At 49.9% G+C, this 23771-nt stretch overlaps 1 pseudogene; it reads left to right on the forward strand.

Moving 5' to 3' along the window:
• LOC111157109 overlaps positions 1-23771 on the forward strand; it is a 171932-nt pseudogene that overhangs the window by 113589 nt on the left and 34572 nt on the right.

Below are 23771 nucleotides of genomic sequence, written 5' to 3' on the forward strand. Positions count from 1 at the left end.
ACAGATGAGCAAGAAGACTCGCTTTCAATTACATCAAAGACTGGAATCAGGCAGCCTGGCCCAGGGCCCTTCATCCTGCCTAGGGGGCCAGTTCTCTGTCTCAGTGAATAGCACTCCCACCTCTCCGGTGAATCCAGGAATGGGGGTGCAGAAGCCCTGCTCCCCATCTTTCCTGAGCAGTGACCAACAGAGCAAATTAAACCAACAACCAGAGAGAAAGATACAACAGAGAGAGACTCAAAAGCCTTGTGGTATTTAGTCTTCGGTTCTGGGGTCTTGGAGACTTCTTACTTTTCTTCCATTTTCCCGAATCTTTGGACAGACGCTTCCCCCACCCCCAAACCTTTGACCCCACGACTCGCATTCTCAGCAAGCTGTGTACTTTTCTGTAAAGGGTGAAAATAGAAGTCCTTGGATTGGAACTCCTTAGTGTAAACGGACATTTTCTTGCCTGGGGAAAGGACAGTCTTTTGTTCCTTATGTCCTACTGCAATTGCAAACACGTTCTTCCTATTGCCTCCCTGATTCCAGGTCCCACTGACTCCTGACTTCCCGGGACAGGCATTCTACCTCTTATCTACTCTCCTCCCCGAGGTTTGTCCTCCCTTGCCGTGCTTCCTTTCTACCCACCTTTAAACACGCACATTCTACAAATAAAGTGTCTCCTTCACCTTGCGGCTACTTTCCATACTGCTCTGTGTCATAGGGAGGGATCTTGGCATAGTGACCCTCACTTTCTCACTTCCCACCAAACGTCCCCTTTCAACAAAAGAAATCACTTCAGACCAGGAGGGAAAATGTGGAAGGGCATTTTGAAACATTTAGTAAACCTCAGCTAGCTTTAAATTTACAGAGAAGTTGCAGGAATACTCGTGTTCTTATATACCCACACCCAGGTCCCCCCACTGTTTGCATCTTCCGGTCGTCTGCTACATTTGTAAAAACCAATGAACTGATCCTGATACATTATCAGTGATGAGAGCCTGCACTTTGATTTTCCTTATTTTCTTCCCCAAAGTTGGTTTATGGCTCCAGGATCCCAGCCAGGACATCCCATTATGTTTACCGTCATGTCTTCTTGGTCTCGTGTATTAGACCATGACGGTTTCCCAGACTTTCCTTGTTTTGGATGACCTTGACAGCTTTGAGGAATAGTCAGGTATTTTGAGCTAGTCAGGTAATTTGTAAAACGTCTCTCAATTCTGTTTTGTTTCTTCTCACGTTTTTTCTCATGCTTCAGCTGAGGTTATGAGTACTTGAGAGGAAGATCACAGAGGTCACGTGCGTTTCTCGTCACATCACACCAAGGTTACGTGCTGTCACTGTGACAACGTGGTCGATGTTAACCCTTTCCCACTGGGTTTGTGGAGCTTCTCCGCTGGAACATGACCCGTCTTTATTTCTGAAGAACATCTTGATCTTAGGGTATGTACATAGTCAGTGGATTTTGTGACACCTACGTGTGTGTGTGTGTGTCTGAGCTGTCCATTGTGGAGGTGAGGCGGTGTGCCTTGAGTCTGCACTGCGACGGTGTGGCACAGTAAGAGAAACCCAAGCACTCTGAAGAACGGGGTGTCAAAGTGGCCAAGCAGACGTAGGCTTCTGGGATTGAAGACGCGTCCCAGGCTGAGTGTGGAGTAGTGAGTCTAAGTGGAGAGACAGTTGTATTCTCTGTTATGTGGGCATCGCACTCAACTGCGGTCACGCAGAGTCTGTAAATGCAATCGTTCATGCAGACAGATGTTTGCTTCCGTCCTGTGCAGCAGCCCCGAGATGGACGCGTGGCCGAGGGCCACAAGGACAGCTTTGCCATCCCAACATGTGATTTGACATCCCTAGGTTAAGGCCAGCCGCTCCACTTGCCAACACTGTTAAGGCCACAGGAAGGAAACACGAATGGAAGGCACCCGTCTTCCTTCCACAAGAAGGGAAGGAAGAAATTTCTCATGGCACCACGGTTCCTGTTCCATCGGCCGGAACGTAGTTAACAAGACCACATACCAAGTGGGAACCATGCAGGGCCTGACTCGAGGCCCACAGGTCTGCTCAGACTTGGTTACGCTGATGTGGAAAAGGCATCTGGGAAAATAAAGAGAGATTAGAAAATGGGCATTAACGGACTCACTCACTGACGATCTGGGCCAGGCTGTTTGTTCTGTGTTCAGATAGGACAAATGATGACCCGACCAGAGCTGCAAACGGAACCAGCGTCTCTCTGTGATTGTGACTCTCTGTCATTCTTCAAGCCCCAGGCATCCACCACAGTCCCAGCTTTACCACACAGGCATAGCTCAAACAAGCAGTCCGATGGGGCTGTGACAGAACACACTGCACCTGAAATTGCTGAGTTTTGGTGGAGGCACTAATCTCTACCTTTCTCCCCACGAACGCAACCTTAATTTTGTTGCGGTATTTTCACAGGGAGGTCAGCTCGAAAGGCTTCCACTCGATGTCTTCCTATCATGACAATCTGCACTCCAGGCGTCACAAAGCCCCACGTGGGGTTGTCCCACTCGCTATTTGTGTTCCGACTGTGCACTCAGGTCTCGGGAGAATGGCGCCAGGGTGGGTTTGCAGACACGTGGGCTCGCTGCCCCCCAGTTGTATGTGTACCCAACTGCCAGAATCCTCCGCTCTGATGGATGGAATTATCGGCATTTTCAAACCCAGAGCTTAGAATCGGCGTGGAGGTCGTGTCCACAAAAGCTAGGGTGTGGTATGTTCTCCTTTCACAGTGTTCAGACACGCAGGTGAAAGACCAGCAGCTCCTTGGGGGGGAAGGTCCGAGGAGGATCTAGAATCCACACAAGTAGCATCACCCCAGATACCTGGTCGGAATGGCCTCGCCTTCATGCTGAAGCCTTGGGACTGACCGCTGACACTGCGTTTGTGCTGACCTGGCTTCTGTTTGCCGAACCTGATTTGCTTCATGTGCACAGATCAGAGAGATCAAATGGGACCCTAGTAAGCTTCTGAACTCCCCAACCCAGAGAAAATGTAAAGAGAGTGGGATGGACAGTGAGTCACGACGCGCCTGACGCCAGCTGGAAACACAGACGACGAACAGATCTCGTCCTTACACCAGGCTTTCAGGAGTACCATTTTTTAACTATAAGGTACCGAGCAAAAAGACCCCTCTGATATCACGGGGACAGGACGGAATTCAAGAACGTACTACTGAGAGCAGCCTTAGGACATGTTCCACTGACAAGATGCAGATAAGTTGAGTCGGCGGCATTAACTATGAGTATATGTAATCTCTCTCTCCACGAACACGAATATGCATTACCAACAGTTCTGCACTCCCTGAGCATGCTGGAATGCTTTGTTATCAGGATTACAGCTAAAACACATACATCCAACCAATGTGTTTTAACATTTACCCGCTTAAATAACAGATAGGGGAAAACATATAGGCAAACACGCTTATCATTTTCTAACATAAGGACAAAATGCAATTAGTGATGACCACTTTTTCAGAAGATTTTATTTATTTATTTGACAGCCGGAGATCACAAGTAGGCAAAGAGACAGGCAGAGAGAGAGAAGGAAGCAAGCTCCCTGCTGAGCAGAGAGCCCGATGCGGGGCTCGATCCCAGGACCCTGAGATTACAAACTGAGCTGAGGGCAGAGGCCTTACCTACTGAGCCACCCACGCACCTCTAGTGAGAAACATTTGAATGCCCAAAATTAACTTCCTAATTCCAAAAGTAAAATTATAACTACAGAAAGTTCTGCAGTATTAGTTAGAAGTCTTAAATTCTAAAGGAGTCTGAGATGAAAATATGCATCTTTTAAAAAAATATATGCATCTTGATGATTTGCCGATTTTATTAAAATGATGTTTTGGCTATCTTGAGAAAGTTTCACCTTACTTTTTTTTTTTTTTAAGATTTTATTTATTTGACAGACAGAGATCACAAGTAGGCAGAGAGGCAGGCAGAGAGAGGGGAGGAAGCAGGCTCACTGCTGAGCAGAGAGCCTGATGTGGGGCTCGACCCCAGAACCCTGGGATCATGACCCGAGCCGAAGGCAGAGGCTTTAACCCACTGAGCCACCCAGGCGCCCCAAGTTTCACCTTACTTTTAACCTAATTAAAAATAATCAACTTGATATACTTTCTTCTCTGTGAAAAGACATGGAGATGGTTTTGCTCCGTTATATTGGAAACAATTTTTATTAAGCAAAGACAAGAATCATGTTTCCTTTACTGATATGGGCAAAATATTGACACACGATCTCCATCTCTCACTACATAATTGCTACTCTGACAGATCCAACTGAGTTTTAAGATCTGCTCGGGCACTGACAGAATGTTAAGCATTTCATGGCTGTATTGATCTGCAATATTTTGATTTTTTTTTTCTTTCTAATAATGAAGTTCCAAAAACATAGCTAACTAAGTAAATGCCATTTCTGAGCTCAAGGTTGATGGATTACATTCAGTCATTCTGGTTCGTGGGGCACTAAAAGGATGAGTGGAGAGACCTAGGGTCTGGGGATGGTTTGCTGACGACTTCCCAAGGGAGAAATGCACAGAGACACATTCAGGAGTCAGTAACCACCTCACCACATAAACAAGTGCACGGACATGGGAAGACAGCAGGGCGGGCGGAGGTAAAGAATGGAGACGGACACTCTGCCCAAAACACCCCCCCCCCCGGGAATGTGGCAGCTCTCTCTGCCTCTCCCAACTAGGGGAACCAAAGGCTGCTCCCCCTTTCCTCAAGCAACTGGACTTCGGTTCTACTCACCGGAGACTCCCTCATCAGTATACAGCTAACGTACCAGGTTTAATTAACCCCTTCTACAGAGCACGGTTTCCCATTAGGATTAAACGTTATCTATTAAAAACTGACCTTGGGGAGACATTAAGAAATCTTCCCCTTCCTAGACCGGTGTAATGAGAACAGAAACGAGGGCCATGTTTTGCATCAATTCCACCTCCGTGAAGACCAAGAAACTAACAACACGGATACGTGCTGACATAAAACTCAGTAACGGTTTTCATGATAACTCTTAAGGTTATAGAAAAACACATAGCAGTAACAAGCCAACATAATTTTGCTGTTTGAATATTAGGGGAAAAAATGCCCTTTGAAATTATTTCAGACACATAAAGAACTATAGGTTTCTTTTAACTTCTTGGCTTGCCTCCTTTTGACATCGAATTGCACGTAATTGTCCTTGCAAGTGTGTGTGTGGCGGTGGGGGGGGACTCCTATAAGGACAACCGAATTTAGTAATTGCGAGATACTTCTCTTTAATTAAATTTATCCCTGTGTTTGAATGGATAGCCTCGGAGCAGCACTGGAAGTAGGAGAAAGAAATCACTGTCTAAATTAATATGACCCTCGGGCAGCTAGAGGGACTGTGGCCTCTCGCCGGTGCTGGTAGCCAGACCACACGGTGACTACAGGCTTTCCCTACTGGAGACTGTCAACATCACTATTTCTTTCCTCCTCCCCAGACCAATTTATTCCATGGATTCTGTATCATGTTCTGTTTCTTTCATTTTAGTTCAGTCACAATGTCTACTTTAAAATGTTCTTTTTTTTTTTTTTTTTAAGATTTTATTTATTTATTTAAGAGAGAGAAGAGTGCGCACAAGACGGGGGAGGGACAGACGGAGACAGAGAAGCCCCCATGTGGGGCTCGATCCCAGGACACCCTGGATCATGATCCGACCAGATGCTTAACTGACCAAGCCCCCCAGGCATCCCTAATCTGTTGCACATTTGATGGGGTTGTAAACCGAACCGTGGAGATGCTCTCCGCACAGCTCTGCACTTCTGCGTGCCACGCAAACGCCCCACGCTCCCAGCTTCTCTGTGGATTTTGGCCCCACAGCATCGCCCTCTGGCTCAGGGGATGGGCCATCCTGCCCCACGCCGATAAAAGGCCGCTGCACAAGGACCTCGCCAGCCCCTCCAGGACGTCAGGGTCACAGAGCATCCGCTGTCTTCTCACCACCTTCACCAGCACCGTCAATAAGTGGCCTCCGGGGGAAGAAGAGGTCCCGGCATTGCTAGAAGAGGTGTAGGAACGACAGCCAGGAGCTGTTGTCAAGGCCAGAATCTCCCATCCTCCAGGGCCCATCCCTTCAAGCACTCTCAAACTGCCTTTCTTTGTCATTCCCTGAGCTGGGGAGGCAGGATAAGCCCCCGACCCCCAAGATGTCCCCGTCCCAATCCCCAGATCTTGTGAGTCCATCATGTTACGGGGCAAAAGGCACTTTGCTAATGTGATTATGTTAGGGGTTTCGAGAAGGGAGAGTATCCTGTGTTATCCCTTCAGGCCAACGTAATCTCTAGTGTCTCTCAGTGACGGAGGAGGAGCGGGTCAGAGAGAGAGACTGGAGGGGGCAACGTGGCCAGCTGCACCTGCAGTAACGTGTACAGCAAAGCCCACGGCCCTGCCGGGCTGCATCAGAGAAGACCAGCTCACAGCTGTCCGGGGACAGACGCGGACCTTGCCCTTACTGTGCGCTCCACCGTCTTGTCCACGAGGCTGGAACATGGAGGGGTGCCATGTGGCTACGAGCGATACCATGGAGACCTGCCCCCAGGGGCCTCATGCACGCCCCTCATGCGGGAAGTAAGACGAAAACCCAAGACGAGAGCAGGAGAGAAGGGCAAAGCCTGGGAGGACACTTGCCTGCTCCCCACCAGTCCTCCCTACGCCCCACACGACAGCTCCCGTCCCTGCCCCACCCTTCCGAGGACAGCAGTAAGTCACCGGCAAGGATATGCACTGCTCCCTGGACCCCGACCATGTCATTAGATCCAGGCTTCTCACCCGGGGGTGATTCTGTTCCCCAGAAGCCACAGGGCCACACCCAAGGACACTTGTGGTCGTCCCGGCTGGAAGAGCGCTCCTGGCTCCCGGGGTGGAGAGCCGCTCCCGAAGTCCCAGTGCCAAGTTCAGAAATTTGGTGAGAGGAGGGGGTGCGCTCTGACCGGAGAGAAACCGCGAGAGGCTGCCGGAGCCTCCCCACGACCCTCCTTCCCAGCGGCTCCACGTCAGGGCAGGAGCGAGGGGCTGACCACAAGCAGAAGGTGCGGATCTGCCCCCCGGTGCTCCTGGGGACCCCAGCGCGGGGCTCTGCGTTGCGAGTCGCCGTCCCGCGCCCGGTGCTTCGTCACCCCTGACGGTTCAGAGCCCGGCGGCGCAGGCAGCGCACGTCCCTGCTGCTCCCCGCGTTTCTAGCGCGGATCCCGGCACAGGGCACACATGTCACACTTCCTAGGTGAACGGACCGCGTTCCCAGGCCCCACACCGGGTCCCGAAATAAACAGCAGCGGCGCTTTCTACAATTTAACACGGAGTGTCTACGGCCGTTTTCTGTGACACCCACGGCCCATTTTCCGTAGGTTGAAACCCGTAGCCCCTCCTCACCCGAGTCTTCTTCATAAATTCCGCAAGGGTATCGACAGGGGAGTCAAACGAGGAACCTCAGAACCCCACAGCCTTTCTGGTCATCTCCGCATGGCCGTTCAGAAATCGTCTTTATTTGAATAACCGACCACACGCAGGACAGATTTAGAACGCGAGTCATCATGCTGAATATTGTACATGCGTGACCTAGGGAGGCGCCACGGGGTAATGGCGGTCGTTAGTCTGGTCTGACATGTGTCCTCCAGCACAGAGAAATGAGGACACGGCGTCCCGGGCGCGGGCGGAGAATTCTAACCCGGACAGCGGCCTCTGCCCTCCAGACCTGAGCCCTCGCTCTACAGAAGGCCTCCGGCCTCGCACAGGGATGAGCGCAGTTATTTTTGACGAGGTCACTCGTGTTACTCCCGTGCCACTGAGGACAGGGGAATCCAGTGTGGCCGGGCAAGTCGGCCCACAGCCCCATGCAGGGAGTGGCAGAACGGGGACTCAGAGTCTATGGAAGCACAGAGAGCAAGGCCCCAACTCACGTCTCCCATCTCGTGCCTTTTCTGTCTCACCTGCGTCCACACAGGCCGCTCTCCTCCTCTCGAGGCAGAGCAGCACCCTCTGCCCAGTGCTTCTCCCACAGCGTCCTTTCGCTCTGGCTTGTGCCCGCCGACTCATCCCGCTTCCAGGCCCTCCCTGCGACCGCGGGCTTTCCGTCCACCGGGAAGCTGGGTGTCCCCAGCCCCTATCTGCCCCTCTCCTTCTGCGCCCAGTGCTCTGACTCTACTGGGCCGCACCCTCCACCCAAAGGCTGGTCTCGAGGGTGAAAGGGTTCGGAGAAAGTAGAAAGGGGCCCGCACCTGGCTCTTCTCCCCAAGTGCATCCATTAGCAGCAGGGACAGCCACAAATGACAGGGGTTTGAAGGCAGGGGACCCCTGCCCCTGTTTCTCTGGGGAGACTGCGTTGCCATAGACAACACCATCATGCAAAGTGAAGCAAATTAATGATGGTTACCGGATTACAGTAGATTACGAGTACATTATGCAAGAAGGGGATTGTGGTGTCTTCGCCTGGTATTTTTAAAAATTAATTTTAATACTAGTTGAAAGTGTGATCAAAGAAGATCTAGCTCTCTCCAAGCAGAACGGAACTTTACTTCTAATCTACTATCATTAAAGTAGGTTCTGTTTGATGTTTTGTACTCACCAGTGAATCCCGTTGGACTCCAAATGCACTTGGAGCTCGGTTGACTTGAGTCAGAAATCTCCTGCGTTCCCCTGGCATGAGTCACGGCACCCAGAACAGTTTGCTGGCGTGTTTCTCAGTCCCTTTCACTCAAGGAAAGTTCATACGAACGCTGCTTACGAAGCCCTTCAGGGATGATACTCGAGCTTTCAAAAACGCTTTTGAATCTCTGTCGTTCGGTTTACTGTTAAGAATCCCCTCCTTAATTTTAAGAAATATTTTCTTAACCTATCCATGGTCGAGCCAAGCTTTCAAAAACTACATTTAACTGAAAGAAAAGTCAAAGAGATTGTTTTGGTTTTTCAGAAACAATTCCAATTCATGAGATCTAACAGACGTTAGGAGTCAGTGTTCCTGTTCTAAAAGCAATAGGGAGACGTACGAATTTCTGTTTTGACAGATTTATCATTCTGTCCATCACTTACAAGGAGAAATACGAGTTTTCTACGAGATCCTGAGTGTTTATGAGTAAGAATGCGACTGTAGTGTGGGAACCTAAAACACAGGCCGGATTCGTTGCATTTTATATCCCATGGGCCCTCCTGTTCTCGCAGTCATGGGGGGCCCGGCCCCACCTCTCTGTCAGGCTTCCTTGACAGGAGTGGACTGAAATGAATTAGAAATAAATTCTGCTTGGAGAAAGCCAGATCTTCTCTGATCACACTGTCAATGAGGATTAAAATGAACTTTAAAATACACCAGGCAAAGACGCCACAATCCCCTGCTTTGAACTTGCGATCAGCCGGAGAGCCCAATAATTAAGGTATTTATGCTTTTAAAATGCACAGCCAATTTCATTTTTCTGAACGAGTTATTTCCACGGAAAGCCTCCATCTCCCCGCAGCACCAGGCTAAGCATTCTATGTTAATCACAGAACTAAAGAGCTAATTACAGAATCCTACATGTTTATACCAACTTTAAATCAGAACTGGGAAATGTGGACAATACTCTGGCATAAATTGTTTTGCTTTTGCCTATACCAGTAGTCCCTATGTGCCAGGGACCCTGTTCTTCTGCTCATGTTTACTGTACTTATAACTTTGCAAAAAAAATCTATCAACTACAAATAAAAGCAAAAATAAAAACAAAACAACTCTCCCATACTAAACATCACTTTGTGAACCTCCAGTGTGAGATTCTGGACCCCTACAATATAAACCACCTCTCCCATCCCCCTCCTTGGGCCATAAACAATTTGAGAACATACCTACTTGGTCTTTGCAGTTTTCTAAGAAGAAGGAAAGACGGAGAACATTTTGAGGTCCTGGACTCAGGTAAGGGAACTGGAAGCATTAAGCACTTTTCTGGGCACTGCGGTATGCGATTGTGACCCACGCTGCCAGGGAAGACATGGGGGTCGGAGGCTCTGGGTGCCTGTATTAGGGCGATCAGGCTGCTAGAACAAAGTATTATCCACTGAGTGGCTAAAACAACAGACCTCTCCCTCTCACGGGTCTGGAGGGTGTAAAGTCCAAGGTCAAGTGTTGGCAGGTTCTGTGATCTCTGTGTTTCTCTGTTTATGAAGCCACTAATCCCAGCATTAGGCTCCCGCTCTGTGATCTCATCAAACCTAATTACTCCCCAAAGGCCCCTGTCCAAATGCTCTCACAGGAGGGCTTAGGGCTGCCACGCAGGAATGGAGGTGGTGGTGGGATTCCGTCCACGGCACCACGCTAGCATCCCCAGCTTCCAACAGAAATCAGGATCGTGAGAATGAGAGAAGGATGCCAACGCCGGCTCACAGCCTCGGATAATTCTGTACAAGAAACCTCGGTCGCTGTGGTCCCTCGGCTTCAAGGGAAGAGTTCCCCTGGCCACAGGAGTGGGGAACAAAGCTGCCCCTTCCAGGAGAGGATCCACAGTGCAGAAGGCTTGTGATCAAGAGTGTGGAATGGGCATCGGCCTCGGAAGATGGGGAACATAAAGGAAGGAAACTACCGGGGGCCGTAACACACATTTTGACGGACAGAACAAAGACAGGGACCCCGTTGATGGGAAGAGCATTCCTCAGGAAAGGCAAAGTTCATCTGACCTGCGGAGCACAGGCATGATGAAGGGACAGGAGATGGTAGGAATGTACACAGGCTGCGGTCAAGGGGCACCCAGAGGCCAGCGAGCAGGAGGACGGAGCTGTGCACATGCATCTTGGCATCACTGGACGAGAGACACGTGAGACAGAAGCAGGCGAGGGCGCCGGCGGACGGGCACTGGGCTCCAGACTTGTGGGGAGGAAGGGGACGAAATGCAAACGCAGATTCAAAGGCCTAAGTCACTTAAAGAAAACAACAACGACAACAGGATGGAGTTTCTAGAACATTTAGCATTCCCAAGCATCAAGAACAGGTTGCACTCCGTGGAAATCACTTACATCGTGAATGCTGTCATGCATTCTTGGGAGACGGTGCGTTTACTGGAGTCCACACAATCAGTGCTGGGTGTTCTGCACCGGTCACCTCTGGGTCTCACTGGACAGCCAGGGCCCGCCTCTCCAATGTCCCGCTTCCTAACCACGGCACCAGCCCGGCAAGTCTGCGGCATCATGTGACCCAACTTGCTGTCATGGCCAAGCAGTCTCCTCTCTCCTCTCCTTGTCTTCCTCCTCGACGGCCCACTACTTGCAGGGACAGGACATGCTCATGACCGGTAGCATCCCTCAAGAGCACCTTGGAATTCTCAGAGAAAAGGAGCTCAAGGAATCGAAGGAATATAAACAAATACGCCTCTCCGTTCTGACATGAACCAAAAGCATCTTCCAGACCCACCCAGCTGCACCAGTAAATGTTGCGCTACAGCCTTGTTACACCTCTCAAATGTACGCCTGTCCTTGTGCAAGGATTCTGCTGAGACAGAAAGTGCGACTGCAGCTTTAGGATTAGAAAAGCACCAAGCTTCTCCAGCATAATAATGTGCATTGTAGCTTCTGCCGCGTTCTCAGAAACATCGCCTTGCCCTCCTGCTGCTTTGCCGAAAGACACGTCATGTTACCCCCAGAGTCTTTAAAGGAATGTTTCTGAATCACCTTATGCACGATCCTTGATGTGTGCCACGTCTCACCCTTCTAATTAGTTCAAAAGAGAGAAAAAGGGTTCCAAAACTTTGTGAGTCGAGTTTTACTGACGTTTTTCCCCAGCATGGTCTGCTTAGGTCAAGTTCACCCTTCCCGTGTAAATACTGAGACATGGACCAGACTAGAAGCTCCTGTTAAGAGAAGTGCCTGGGTGGCTCAGTGGGTTAAAGCCACTGCCTTCGGCGCAGGTCATGATCCCAGGGTCCTGGGATCGAGCCCCGCATCGGACTCTCTGCTCAGCAAGGAGCCTGCTTCCTCCTCTCTCTCTCTCTCTGCCTAATTGTGATCTCTGTCTGTCAAATAAATAAATAAAATCTTAAAAAAAATAAAGAGAAGCAACTGAGTGATGGAGGTCTTACAGGACTGAAGGGTTCTGCAGGGCTCAGACACTCTGAAGTGTACCGATGTCATCAACGTGGACCAGGCTAGAAGCTCCTGTTCAGAGAAGCAAACGACTGATGGAGGTCCTGCAGGACTGGACGGTTCTGCAGGGATCAGACACCGTGAAGGGCACCGAGGTCCCCACTGAACACAGAGGCTCCCGATACGACAAGGACTCTGATCTCGTGTACTTCACAAACAACTGTTCCAGGAAGAACTGCTTTGTCCCTGTTTGTTCTTTCATTGTTTATCATTTCCTCAGTCACTACGACTTGACTGTACGGAGTCAGTTAGACACGTATGGGTTTGGGGGAAGAACAGAGAACTGGGATCGCGCACCCCCCTCTCTAGACTTGCACGTTCTTACACGGACACCACGGATGAGCCGGGTCCACCCACAACTTGTGACAACACAACCGCAACGTGAGACTTTTCCCCAGTGAGGCAGAAGGCGTCCACGGATCCGACTGGTTCTTAACACGACATCCACGAAGCACGAGCAGGAGACGGAGGTTGCATCCAACTGGAAGTGGAACCTCGTTTCCATCCCGGTGGACTCTGCTCTCCTCTTGCTAAAACACACAACGCACAGACACCTACCCCTCTGACCCTTCCTTACAGTAGCAGGAAATCGTTCGTTCATCAGCGCCCCCCGCCCCATCACGACTCCCTCGATCTGTATCCCACAAAAACAGGAAACCTCTGTGCCACAGGCAAGAAGCAAAACATGGACCACGGATTCACTCAGGAAACCAACAGGTGGATGGAAAACCCTGTCTATTTTTCACATGATATTAAGTTGTAATTTTCAGAAGCCATCGGAGATAACATTGTTTTCCTTAAACCAATCCTAATATTTGAACAATGAAATGTTTATTTGGGGGCAAAAAACAAACAAACAAACAAACAAACAAAACCGCATAACTGGCAAAGTAGGCATTGGCTCCGGCCAATCTTGCTTTGAGGTGACTTTGGACAATGTAGCACATAAACACTTGCCGTCTGCAATTCTGTAGTTAGGTCCGTACAGATGGACACAGACAAGGACTTGGGAGGACGGGTGCGGCGTGTTCTCAAACGCACTCACGGGCAGCACTTGCACAGGCTCAGACGCACGCACCCCCGGCCCCGTGCCGTGGGACACGTGCGCTCAACGCGGACTTCAGAGCATTCGGCCCTCGAGCTGACGCGCCCCGCGCTCCCCCGCTTCCCTCAGAGTAAGGCCGGACTGCCGCCCCACCGCCTCCAGAGGTGTCCCCCGCGGGACTGTGGTCGCTGCTCCAACCTCACGATCCGCGGCCTGACGGCGCGCTCGCCCCCTTCCTTCCAGAGACCCCGCCTGCCGCTTCGGCCGAGCCTTGCCTCCCCCTGGAAGGCCCTTCGCTGTCCTCTGCCAACGTGCACTTCTGCTGAGGCCGAGCTCCAAGGGTCTCTCTTCCATGAAGCCTTCCTGAAATCCCTTCCCGCCGTCGGAATTAACTAGCTCTTTCTCTGCGCTCAGTGGAATGATAAATTCACTCCTCTAATAACTTGCAGAGTCGAGCTCGAGTCTGTGCCACAGGTCGGCCGCGGCCTGGGACGACAGGAAGCGTTTCTCGCTTGGCCAGGCTCTCGCGCTCCGGGGCCAGAGTCCACGGGAGCCCGGCGCTGACGTGCTGGTGGGAAGCCGGCCCACGTGCCTGGAAGTAAGGGTCCACAAACGGGCTCCGCGATGCCACACGTCGCTGCTGCTTCCCGGGACAAGAGGCTGCGCTGATGGCCTCGTAGCTGCGCTCCCGGAGAAGGAGAAGGAGGGACCCTCCGGCTGAACGGAGCTTGGAGGCCAGACAGCCACAGCGAACACCAGAGGCCCGCGGCCCTCTTGGAGGCACGTACACTCACGACCTCCGGGAGGAGGGCCCGGCAGACGGGCCCACACTGGGGGTGCCCTCGGGAGCAGAGCGCACCCGCGGGGGCCGGGGAGTCTGGCTCTCTAGTGAGAATGTGGGGAGGTGCTCTGTGTTCACCTGGGAGGGGGTGAGTGTGCTTCAGGGGAGTAAGTGTGCAGGCGGGCAGGGAGGTGAGCCCATTTGGTCAAGCACCACGGAGATGCAGCTGGTCTAGCCGGGCAGGGAGCCTTTCTCGCAGCAGGAGGGACCCTTCTGGTCGGGAGGCACGACCTGAAATCCTGGGTACCACAATACACAGTCTAGCAAATTCTTGTTTCTCTTGTTCTATAGTTCTGTTCAGCTACGATGCAGGTGGCTCTGCCTGGACCAATGTTTGCAGACACTGTTTAATAAAAGTTGTAAGACGCGCCTGGGTGGCTCAGTCGGGCAAGCATCTGACTCTGGATTTTGGTCTAGGTCACGAACCCCATGTCGGGCTCCCCGCTCAGCGGGGAATCTGCTTGTCCCCCTCTCCCTCTGTCTCTCCTCCTGCTCACTTTCTGTCTCTCTGAAATAAGTAACTCTTTAAAAATAATAAAATGTTTTGAAATTAATCAAGATCAGGGGCACCTCTGCAAAGCCCCACATCACGTCCTGGCATTTTATTCCATTTGCTTTACTCCTCAGGGTGACCGGTAACTTGGAGACAAGCCCATCCTTCCATCCCCAAATCGCCATCCTGGCCACAGACATTCGTCTGCATTCGAGGCGCTTAGAGAAAAGCGTTAGTGAACGAAAACTAGGGGCTCAGTGTCCAGAAGAGGCTTGAAGAAGAGAAGGAAGAGTCAAGTAAGTACCCAGTAACGGCCAACTCGGAGAAGCGCGGGTCCAGAGTCACCTAAAACCCGAAGCAGCAGAGCTCCACGCACGGCAGGAAATACCCATCTGTCACCAACGCCGGATTCCATCTCTGTCTCATCAATAAGTTATGGCTGTCGTTTCTATGAGAATGGTTCTGACTCGAAATCATTCTTGGAGAACCTTGGGGCATGTGCAAGGTTTCACTTCCGAGACGGACATAATTCACCAGGAGGGGACTAGGGTCCATCGGGAAGAGCTCACAGGATGTCTCCACATTTGCAAGTGCAAACACGGCTTAGTGCAAGACTCCCGGGGAAACGGGGGCCCCTGGAGTGGACTTAATTCTCCCTAGTCCGTCATGCCTGTCTCGGAGGATTTCATCAAGGGTGAGGAAACGACTGGGGGAATTTTTAAAGACATAATAGAGTCTACACACCACCGGATTCTCTGCAGTTTCCCTTCAGAACTGGATGCCCCTGCGCCCTCCTAGTGTGCGTCCCGGCTTTGGGTGCAGGGGAGGGATGTGAGCTGGCGCTCTCGGACCAGAATGCATAAATAATGGATATAAGAATCAGAACATATGAATGTAAGATGGTGATAAGATGTGTGCTGGGAGTTGGGGCTAGCGTACCGTGCATGTGCCAGAGTCTGACGGAAAGGCATCCGCACCGGGGACATGCAGAAGGCATTTAAAGTGAGCTGTTCAATGCAGGGTAGAGGCCCAGAAACGCTCAAAGGAGAAAGGGAAGTGGCCGGGAGATGAGCAGCTGCTGCAAGGTCCTGCCACGCTTGTGCTGCATGAGAAAAGGAGCCACGGCCCTGATGATGACAGGGAAACAGTAGCCACACACCCAGAGGGCACCGCAAGAAATGGGCTTTCCCGCCTTAAAAAGGAGAGGCTGACAAGGGGTCATCACGGGACAGGAGCGTGCTGGCGTCTGGGCTGGTCCCAAGTCTGATTCCGGCGGGTGTACAACAGGCTGGCGCGCTGGTCACCTGCACACGCTCCTTGCTCAGCACTTTGGAAAATCCTGGCCAGCCCAATGGGGCAGAAAGCAGGGCTACGCTAGGATTTAAACAGTCGCACTCTTCTGCCTCAGTACAACCACCAGCACGTCGGCTCAGAGACAGTCAGTATCTAGAGATACTCGATTTAGGCAAAGGCACTGTGACGTTATTCAGCTGACGCACGACCGGTGTCAAGTTTCTGAATGTGGTGACGGGGAGAGGCCTCTCCTTGGGCCCCCAGTGGCCTGCAGGACATCGAGCCCAGAATCGCAGACAGACGGTAGGCAGGCTCCTTCCCGAAGGGGCGCAGACCGTCTCTGCAGGCAGGGCCCGGGAAGGCCTCACGTGCGCGACTGGAAGGAGAAGGGCCCTCCTGAACACCTGCTTGGGTCTTGGGTCCCAACGTCAGCCTCGGTGTCAGGCCGAAACGACTGACCTGGACACCCGGGAAACAGATTCACGACACTGACGGAATGAGGCGGGGGTAAGGATTTCTGGGTTTCGACACGTCTGGTAGCTGGAGCAACTCCCACACAGGCCGCCTGACAAACAACGAGGTCCAAGGCTGGAAAACCGAGTGGAATCTAAAACCAAACCAGTCTGCGGGGACCTGTCTGCTGGAATCACTGCTGGCTGTGAGTCTCCGTCCAAACACAGCATGTGTTTAAGACTATGTCGTTTCCACACTGCTTTTGGTTTTCTTTCTTTGTCAAACTTGGATTTTATTTTCCACCCAGAACCTAAAACAGATCAAATTCAAATCAAACCAAATACAATGCAGGCTAAAAGCCCTTAATACAGCCAGTCTGGCTTCTCCCTGCCACCAACACACACACACACACAGTGGGGGTTTAGAAAGTATATTTCTTAAAAAGATAGATACCACGGATACGTGGTTTTATTATAGTCACCAAAAAACAGATGTGGAGGTAAAATACAACCTAAGTTTATATTTATTCAGCCAAGATTTATTAATCATCCAATACTGGGGAATGTACTAAATTAGAACTTTTTTAAGAAAAAAATTATTTAAGCAATGTCTACCCCTGATGTGGGGCTACCATGGGGCTCAAACTCGGGACCGCACGCTCTCCCGACTGAGCCAGACGGATGTCCTGAGGACCTACTACATTAACATCAACTTTTTCTCACCAGAATTTGGGAACAATTAAGAGAGAGGGAAGACAGGCCATTGGAAATAAAATAAAATAAAAATACAGAACACGGGTCTGATAAATGTTGAACTGAAAGATACAGGTTAGAGATGCAGAAACTGGATGTCGTCGTGGTTAATCTCCCAAACTAGACGTCCAATCGCCCTAGGAGGGACGCGGACCTACGACACCGTGGTGCAGACACACACGCTACGATGTCTGCTTGTGGAGGGTAAGGGGGGACCAAACTTTGAACAAAATATCAAAATCCTATATAAAGGCAGGACTGCCCCTGGTCTTGAGTGCTTTTCCTACCCCTGGCCGTGGACCCCAATAATGTGTTCAGTTCACACCAACAGTTGTTAAAGTAACATTTGCAAAAGTGAGATACTTTTTCTGCATTCAGTTATCATTTCTGTCGTCTTTACTCCTAACTTCTCTCCCATATCGCCGTTCCTATCACATAGGACCCGCACGGTGACACCGGGACCTCCTGAGTCATCCAGGATCACCTCCCATCTTGAGGTCCTTACCTTAATCACATCTGCATTCTTCCGGCATGGAGGATAACCTATGTACGGACTCTGGGCATCAGGACAGGGACATCTCTGGGGGGCCATGACTCTACCTCCTGGAAACTCCTGGCACAGCGATGGCTTCCAGGACAATCTCTCACTGCCTACTGCACTGATTCTCTCAGTGACGTGACCCAGTGGTGCCAGACTGGCAGTGTTTTCTCTCTCTCCGTGACAGTGATCAGTGGGTCCCAGCACTTTGGTATGTCTGATGTGCAAGAGAAACAAGGTGTGAAATGGAGAGAAGCTAGTCTGGAGAAATGTCTCCCAATTTTCCAGCATCCATATATATGAAACAAACGTGCTAGACATTTTGCTCATTCTGACACAAGCCCAGGAACTGAAATCGTATCCCACTGAGTTCCAACACCTAGGGCCATTTTGCGAGCTTAAACGATATTCACACCCAAAGCCAACTTGGGCCACATGTTGCTAAGAGACTCTTAACAGCCCCAATACAGGGTCCCAGAGAGGTGCCTGCCACCCTTTGCTCAGGTGACGGCAGTTAAGAAAACGGGAAATGCGACAGAACTGGCTGCAACCACTCCCCTCCTGCCAAGGTCAGCCTGCTAGTCACAGTTTCTAACGCTGGAACTCCACGGGCTCAGGCGCCCTGCCCCCCACAGGCATGGAACTCAGGTGCAAGTTAAGGGCCTGGCATGGAACCATGAAACTCAGACTATAAAACACCTTATTAAGAAAAAAAAAAAAAAAGGCAAACGATTGCCAATATCTGTCCCCATAATATCTAAAAGTGCTGAATATGAAGATGAAAACAGTGTATTTTCCTGGAATCAAGTCCTTTCCTCCAGCAGCTGCCTTCCAAGTCCTCAAGCAGCCCAGCGGCGGCGAAGGTCTTTGTGCACAGGGCCTGTGAGAGTCTCCGTCAACCCATCTCCACGGGTCCCGGGGCCCCATGCTGAGTCCCACACAAGCTCACTTAGCTGGCATCCTTCTTGAGGCTGGTTTTTACCTAAGGTAACCTATTACTAGGAAAACATTTTCTTTTCTATGGTTAACATGCCCAGAGCTCGGTTGGCTCACCAAAGGGAACATTTTGAAGTGTCTCAAGAAATTCAAATTTTCCAGGGGTGCCTGGGGGGCTCAGTGGGGTAAGAAATTCAGATTTTCTAGCAAAGCCACTCGGTAATCCCCAGGCCAGAAACCTTGAGCCCAAATCACCACCCCCCTTGAAAGTTCAATAACTTCCAGTCGACATAGGTCCCAAATGACAACTGATGACTCTTTCTCAAGGTCCCTCCAAAAAAGGGCCCGAGTTTAGTATCTGGGCTGTCTCAAACGATTCCACTTTTTTTTTTCCCCCCTGAAAAGTAGGCAGACACATAGCTAAATAACACTTTTATTATCGATAAATGCTACATTAGAAGAGAAGTATTTGATGTTTATCAATAATAGGCTAAAACCAAACCCTAGAAGACTTCATTTTTTCCACTCAGCAAACAGCAGTGCTAACTGATCCCAGGGGCCTTCACACGTTATGGGGTTGAGATTACACAGGATCAGAAGAGAACATATGATCTCACTGGGTGGGCTGCCTCCTAGGAGGGAAGAAAAAGAGCGATGTAGCCCCAATTCCTTCTCCCAAACTCACAGGGGATACACAATTCCTTTCCCCTATGGGAGCAGGGAGTGAGAAGCAAAGAGAGACCTACAGTTTGTGCTAATAGACGTTCTTCCTTGAGTACATGCAAAGAGTAGAAGGAAAACTCGATTCTCGTATCACGGTGTCCTTTCTGCCTGGAAGTCCTCTATGTAGCCACAAACGGATTCTCCTTTTCACTGCTGACGCACGAAAGTGATTAAATCCACCCCGAATGTGGAGAAAGGGGAACCCTCTTCCACTGTTGGTGGGAATGCAAGTTGGTGCAGCCACTTTGGAGAACAGTGTGGAGATTCCTCAAGAAATTAAAAATAGAGCTTCCCTATGACCCTGCCATTGCACTGCTGGGTATTTACCCCAAAGATACAGATGGAGTGAAAAGAAGAGCCATCTGTACCCCAATGTTTATAGCAGCAATGGCCACGGTCGTCAAACTGTGGAAAGAACCAAGATGCCCTTCAATGGACGAATGGATAAGGAAGATGTGGTCCATATACACGATGGAGTATTATGCCTCCATCAGAAAGGATGAATCCCCAACTTTTGTAGCAACATAGACAGGACTGGAAGAGATGATGCTGAGTGAAATAAGTCAAGCAGAGAGAGTCCATTATCATATGGTTTCACTTATGTGTGGAGCAAAACAAATAGCATGGAGGACAAGGGGAGATGGAGAGGAGAAGGGAGTTGGGGGAAATTGGAAGGGGAGGTGAACCATGAGAGACTGTGGACTCTGAAAAACAACCTGAGGGTTTTGAAGGGGCCGGGGGGTGGGAGGTTGGGGGAACCAGGTGGTGGGTATTAGGGAGGGCACGGATTGCATGGAGCACTGGGTGTGGTGCAAATACAAGGAATACTGTTACCCTGAAAATAAATTAAAAGAATTAAAAAAAAAATCCACCCCGACGCGTCAAGATAGCATGGAGAATTTCGAAAATCTAAAAAGCAGAGTTCAAAACAAGCTTGTGCTCCCACTGTTACAAGACTGTGTCCAAAATAAACTAAACAACGCAGAAGCTGACATCACAGAGCCAGTCGGGAACACGCAAGAAACACGACTGGCCGCCCTGACAGCAGAGCCGGCACGATGACCTTTGAAAGAAATACTGTGGGCAATTATTCAGAACTTTACACGAGAGAAAGAAAAAAAAAATCCTCCCCATCCTAGATTTTAAAACGAAGAAAAGCAGTACCCTTTCCTTATAGTACAAATAAATATTTGACCTTGGAAAAAACGGAAAAGATGCATTTTTCAGTTAGAAAATATTTGTCTTTCTGGATAATGTCAGTTACCACAAAGTAATACGATGATGATAAATTCCTCGTAGGACTCATCTTTAAAATGACTTGAAATTCACATTGGAAATCACATGTCCATGGCTGCCTTCGGTTTCAATTAAGTAAGTGAAAACTATTCTGCAGCCTCTCAAGGGCAGAGATTTAACCAACCCGACACTCTGGCAGGCCTCTTCTTGTCACACTCATTAAGAGAATAATGATCCACTTTCCCCAAAGCAATCCGAGCATCTCCGTACGGTTCATCAGGAACGGGACACTTCTACATCGAGACTTCGTGGAAATGCTCCCCGATACCAAGCACACTGTGTCTGGCCTTTATCCATCAACCAAACCACTCCTGAGAGCACGACCATGACACGCTGGCCATCCTGTTCCGGGTGTTTTGGGTAGCTCATGCTGACCCTTTGAAACTCACTCGTACGCCTCCCATTCCCTTTCTGCTCTACTTCTGGCCTCTGGTTCTTTGGCCACAGACACTGGCTTGTTTTAACAAGCTTTAAAAGCGGCCCTGGAAAAAAACTTCTCAAATATAAATGGATCCAACCACTTGCTAAAGGTCAACCACTTTTGATGGGATCAGCAAGATTTTTCCGACTCTTTCCAACGATAGGTCCAGGATTCTACAGTAACTGTCTTTACAATGCTTGTATTTCACAGTGTTCACTGAGCACACAGCATGTTATCCTATGAGAAGTCAGGACCGCTACCCAGTATGAAAACCGGGTCAGGTACGGTGCTGGGTAATAATAACCAACGAGGCCCAGGCTTACTGTTTGGGGAACGGGGCAGCCCAGAAACTCATCTAGTAGGGTAGAAAGCTGAGGACCTTGGACAAACCTTGACAAGAGTTGGTGAATCCATCACCCATGATAAGTTAAAAGATAGAGTATGTAGTTTCTGCAGGATGTGAATGGAAAAGACAGAAGGTTCTTACGTTCGCGGTCTCTAACTGCTTTTATTAAGGCATTACAGAGAAAGGAGATTAACGGGGGCCATAATTGGCCAATTTGCAAGCAGAGGATGTAAGGAAATAGGGAGGTCAGACATTGAGGTTATTAAGAAAAAGAAAACTGTGTCTGTTCACCAGCAGGGATTACAAATGTTGCGGAAGCCTCCCTCAGAGACCATCTTAAACCATTTGAGGCAAATAAAGAAATCAGGCCTAAAGGCAATGATGTGCTTCAGGATGTCACCCAATTTATTAGGTGACCTCATGGCAGCTAGATTAAGATGAGAAAGTTTTGTTAAACTTTTTTTCCTTCATTGACTCCTTCTCAGAGGCCCTATGAGGCCGACTTGAAACCTTCCTCTAGAAAAGAGCTTTGGAAAAACAACAAGCACGTGAACCTACTGGGGAATAAATCAATTAGAAAACTACGGTGTTTCTGAGGAATTTCTGTTTCGTGAAACCACAGTAAGATTTCTTGAGTGCCATGTGCCTGCTCTTTGTTCTTCATTCCGCGCCGAAGCTGTCCGTATCAACCTTGTCACTGCACTGACGTTTCCCATGTGAGACGGCACGGAAGTCAGCCTGTCATTTTTTAATTAAAAAGTAAGCGATCGGGGCGCCTGGGTGGCTCGGTGGGTTGAGGCCTCTGCCTTCGGCTCGGGTCATGGTCCCAGGGTCCTAGGATCGAGCCCCACATTGGGCTCTCTGTTCAGCGGGGAGCCACTTCCCCCTCTCTCTGTCTGCCTCTCTGCCTACTTGTGATCTCTCTCTGTCAAATGAATGAATGAAATCTTTGAAAAAAAAAAAAAAGTAAGCGATCAGGAGCCTCACACGGACGTGAAGAAGAGGACTGGGTCTCTCTCAAGAACCTGCGTTTTCAGCCGGACGCTCTCACTGCATGGGACTCGGGGTTGTCTTGTAGAATGAAGTCCAAGTATTTCCACGAGTGGAAGTTAAGTGAGGTGCCTCTGTGTTCGTGCCTGGAGACTGGAGTTTGGGTGAATTCTGCATATTTCCCTAATTTTTTCCTTTTTTTTGTTTTTTTTTTTGTTTTTTGTTTGTTCTGTGGTTAGAGTCACTGCATCCTTTATTCCTGGTCTTTGGGCACACGTGTGGTCTGCATCTAGTTTTCCGAAGGGGGGAGCACCCAGAATTACTGCACGAAGTTCCAGGTCCTTATGGGTGCTTATGCTGAACTCTCTCCCTTTTCTTTCTTGCTGGCTAAACTCCAGGACACCCCGAATTGCGTGGAGAGTCATGGGAGGAGGGTGAGGGTCTCCTGCTCCCTGGGGTCTTTCCTGGATGATCCTTTGAAGCCAGATTGACCTTTACAGCCTGGACCCCGGAAGAGAGAAAGGCACAGCTGTCTCTTGGATCCCTGTGATACGCTTCCTCTGTCTTACAGCTACGGGCCTTTCCCCTTAATACAGTCACAGTCAGGAAAGGAGCTAAGGGAACACACAGTCCCCAAACTGAAAAACAGATCTTTATGAAAAGACTTGTTAATTTCCACGGGTTCTCGTCTTCTTTGCCCCTTCCTGTCAGTGGGAGGAGCCCCAGACGGCTCCAGCCATTCTTACCATCAGCTCAAAAGGATCGCCAAGGTAAGCCTTCTACAACCTTACTTAGTGAAACAAAGATCCCTTTGAAAGAAAAGTGAGCTCACTCTCTTCCTGTTATCCTGTCCTATTTAAGAGACGGCCGGTTGAGAAGAAGCTGTGAGCTGTCCACAGACGTGTGCTTCAACTGCCTCAAAATTTTTAGCTGGGGAAGGAAAGTTGCGCCTTCTTTGTATGCTGACCCTCGACACCATTCACCAACTAACCCATTTTGGTACCTTTATTCAACATTTAGTGTGTTGAAGTTCTTGGGCCACGCAATGGGAAGAATAACCACCAGCCTGAAGAGACCCCTCCCACCAGGCCCTCAGAACGTATTTATAAAAACAGAAAAGTCCAGCACGTGGCAGCTGCCGGTCCCCAGAGCACTGCCAGGAAGGTCAGCATGACCAAGAGAGGAGGCCTCGTCTGTATCTGAGCTGCCTGGAGGCTACAGGGAGAAGTAGCAGGCTTGAGGGATGAAGAGAGTTTTCACATTATGTGAAGAGACTTGTTTTTCCAGAGAGGGTAAATGGAGAGAGCAAAAACACTCAGTTATTCCTTGATTCATTCCCCATGTACGCACCAAGTGCCTCTCCCATGCTGGCAAGTGCGGTGGAGACTGGACATACAGACAGCTTGGCCTCTGGAGGAAGAAAGAAAACAAAAGCACACAAGATAATTACGTGCCAGCAAACGAACAGCCAAGGAGGTATAAATGCCATGAGGAGAGACAGAACGATGGCGCCTGGATGGCTTC

The sequence above is a fragment of the Enhydra lutris genome, unplaced genomic scaffold (assembly GCF_002288905.1).
Source record: "Enhydra lutris kenyoni isolate GAN:26980312 unplaced genomic scaffold, ASM228890v2 scaffoldscaffold52, whole genome shotgun sequence".
Lineage (NCBI taxonomy): Eukaryota > Metazoa > Chordata > Mammalia > Carnivora > Mustelidae > Enhydra > Enhydra lutris.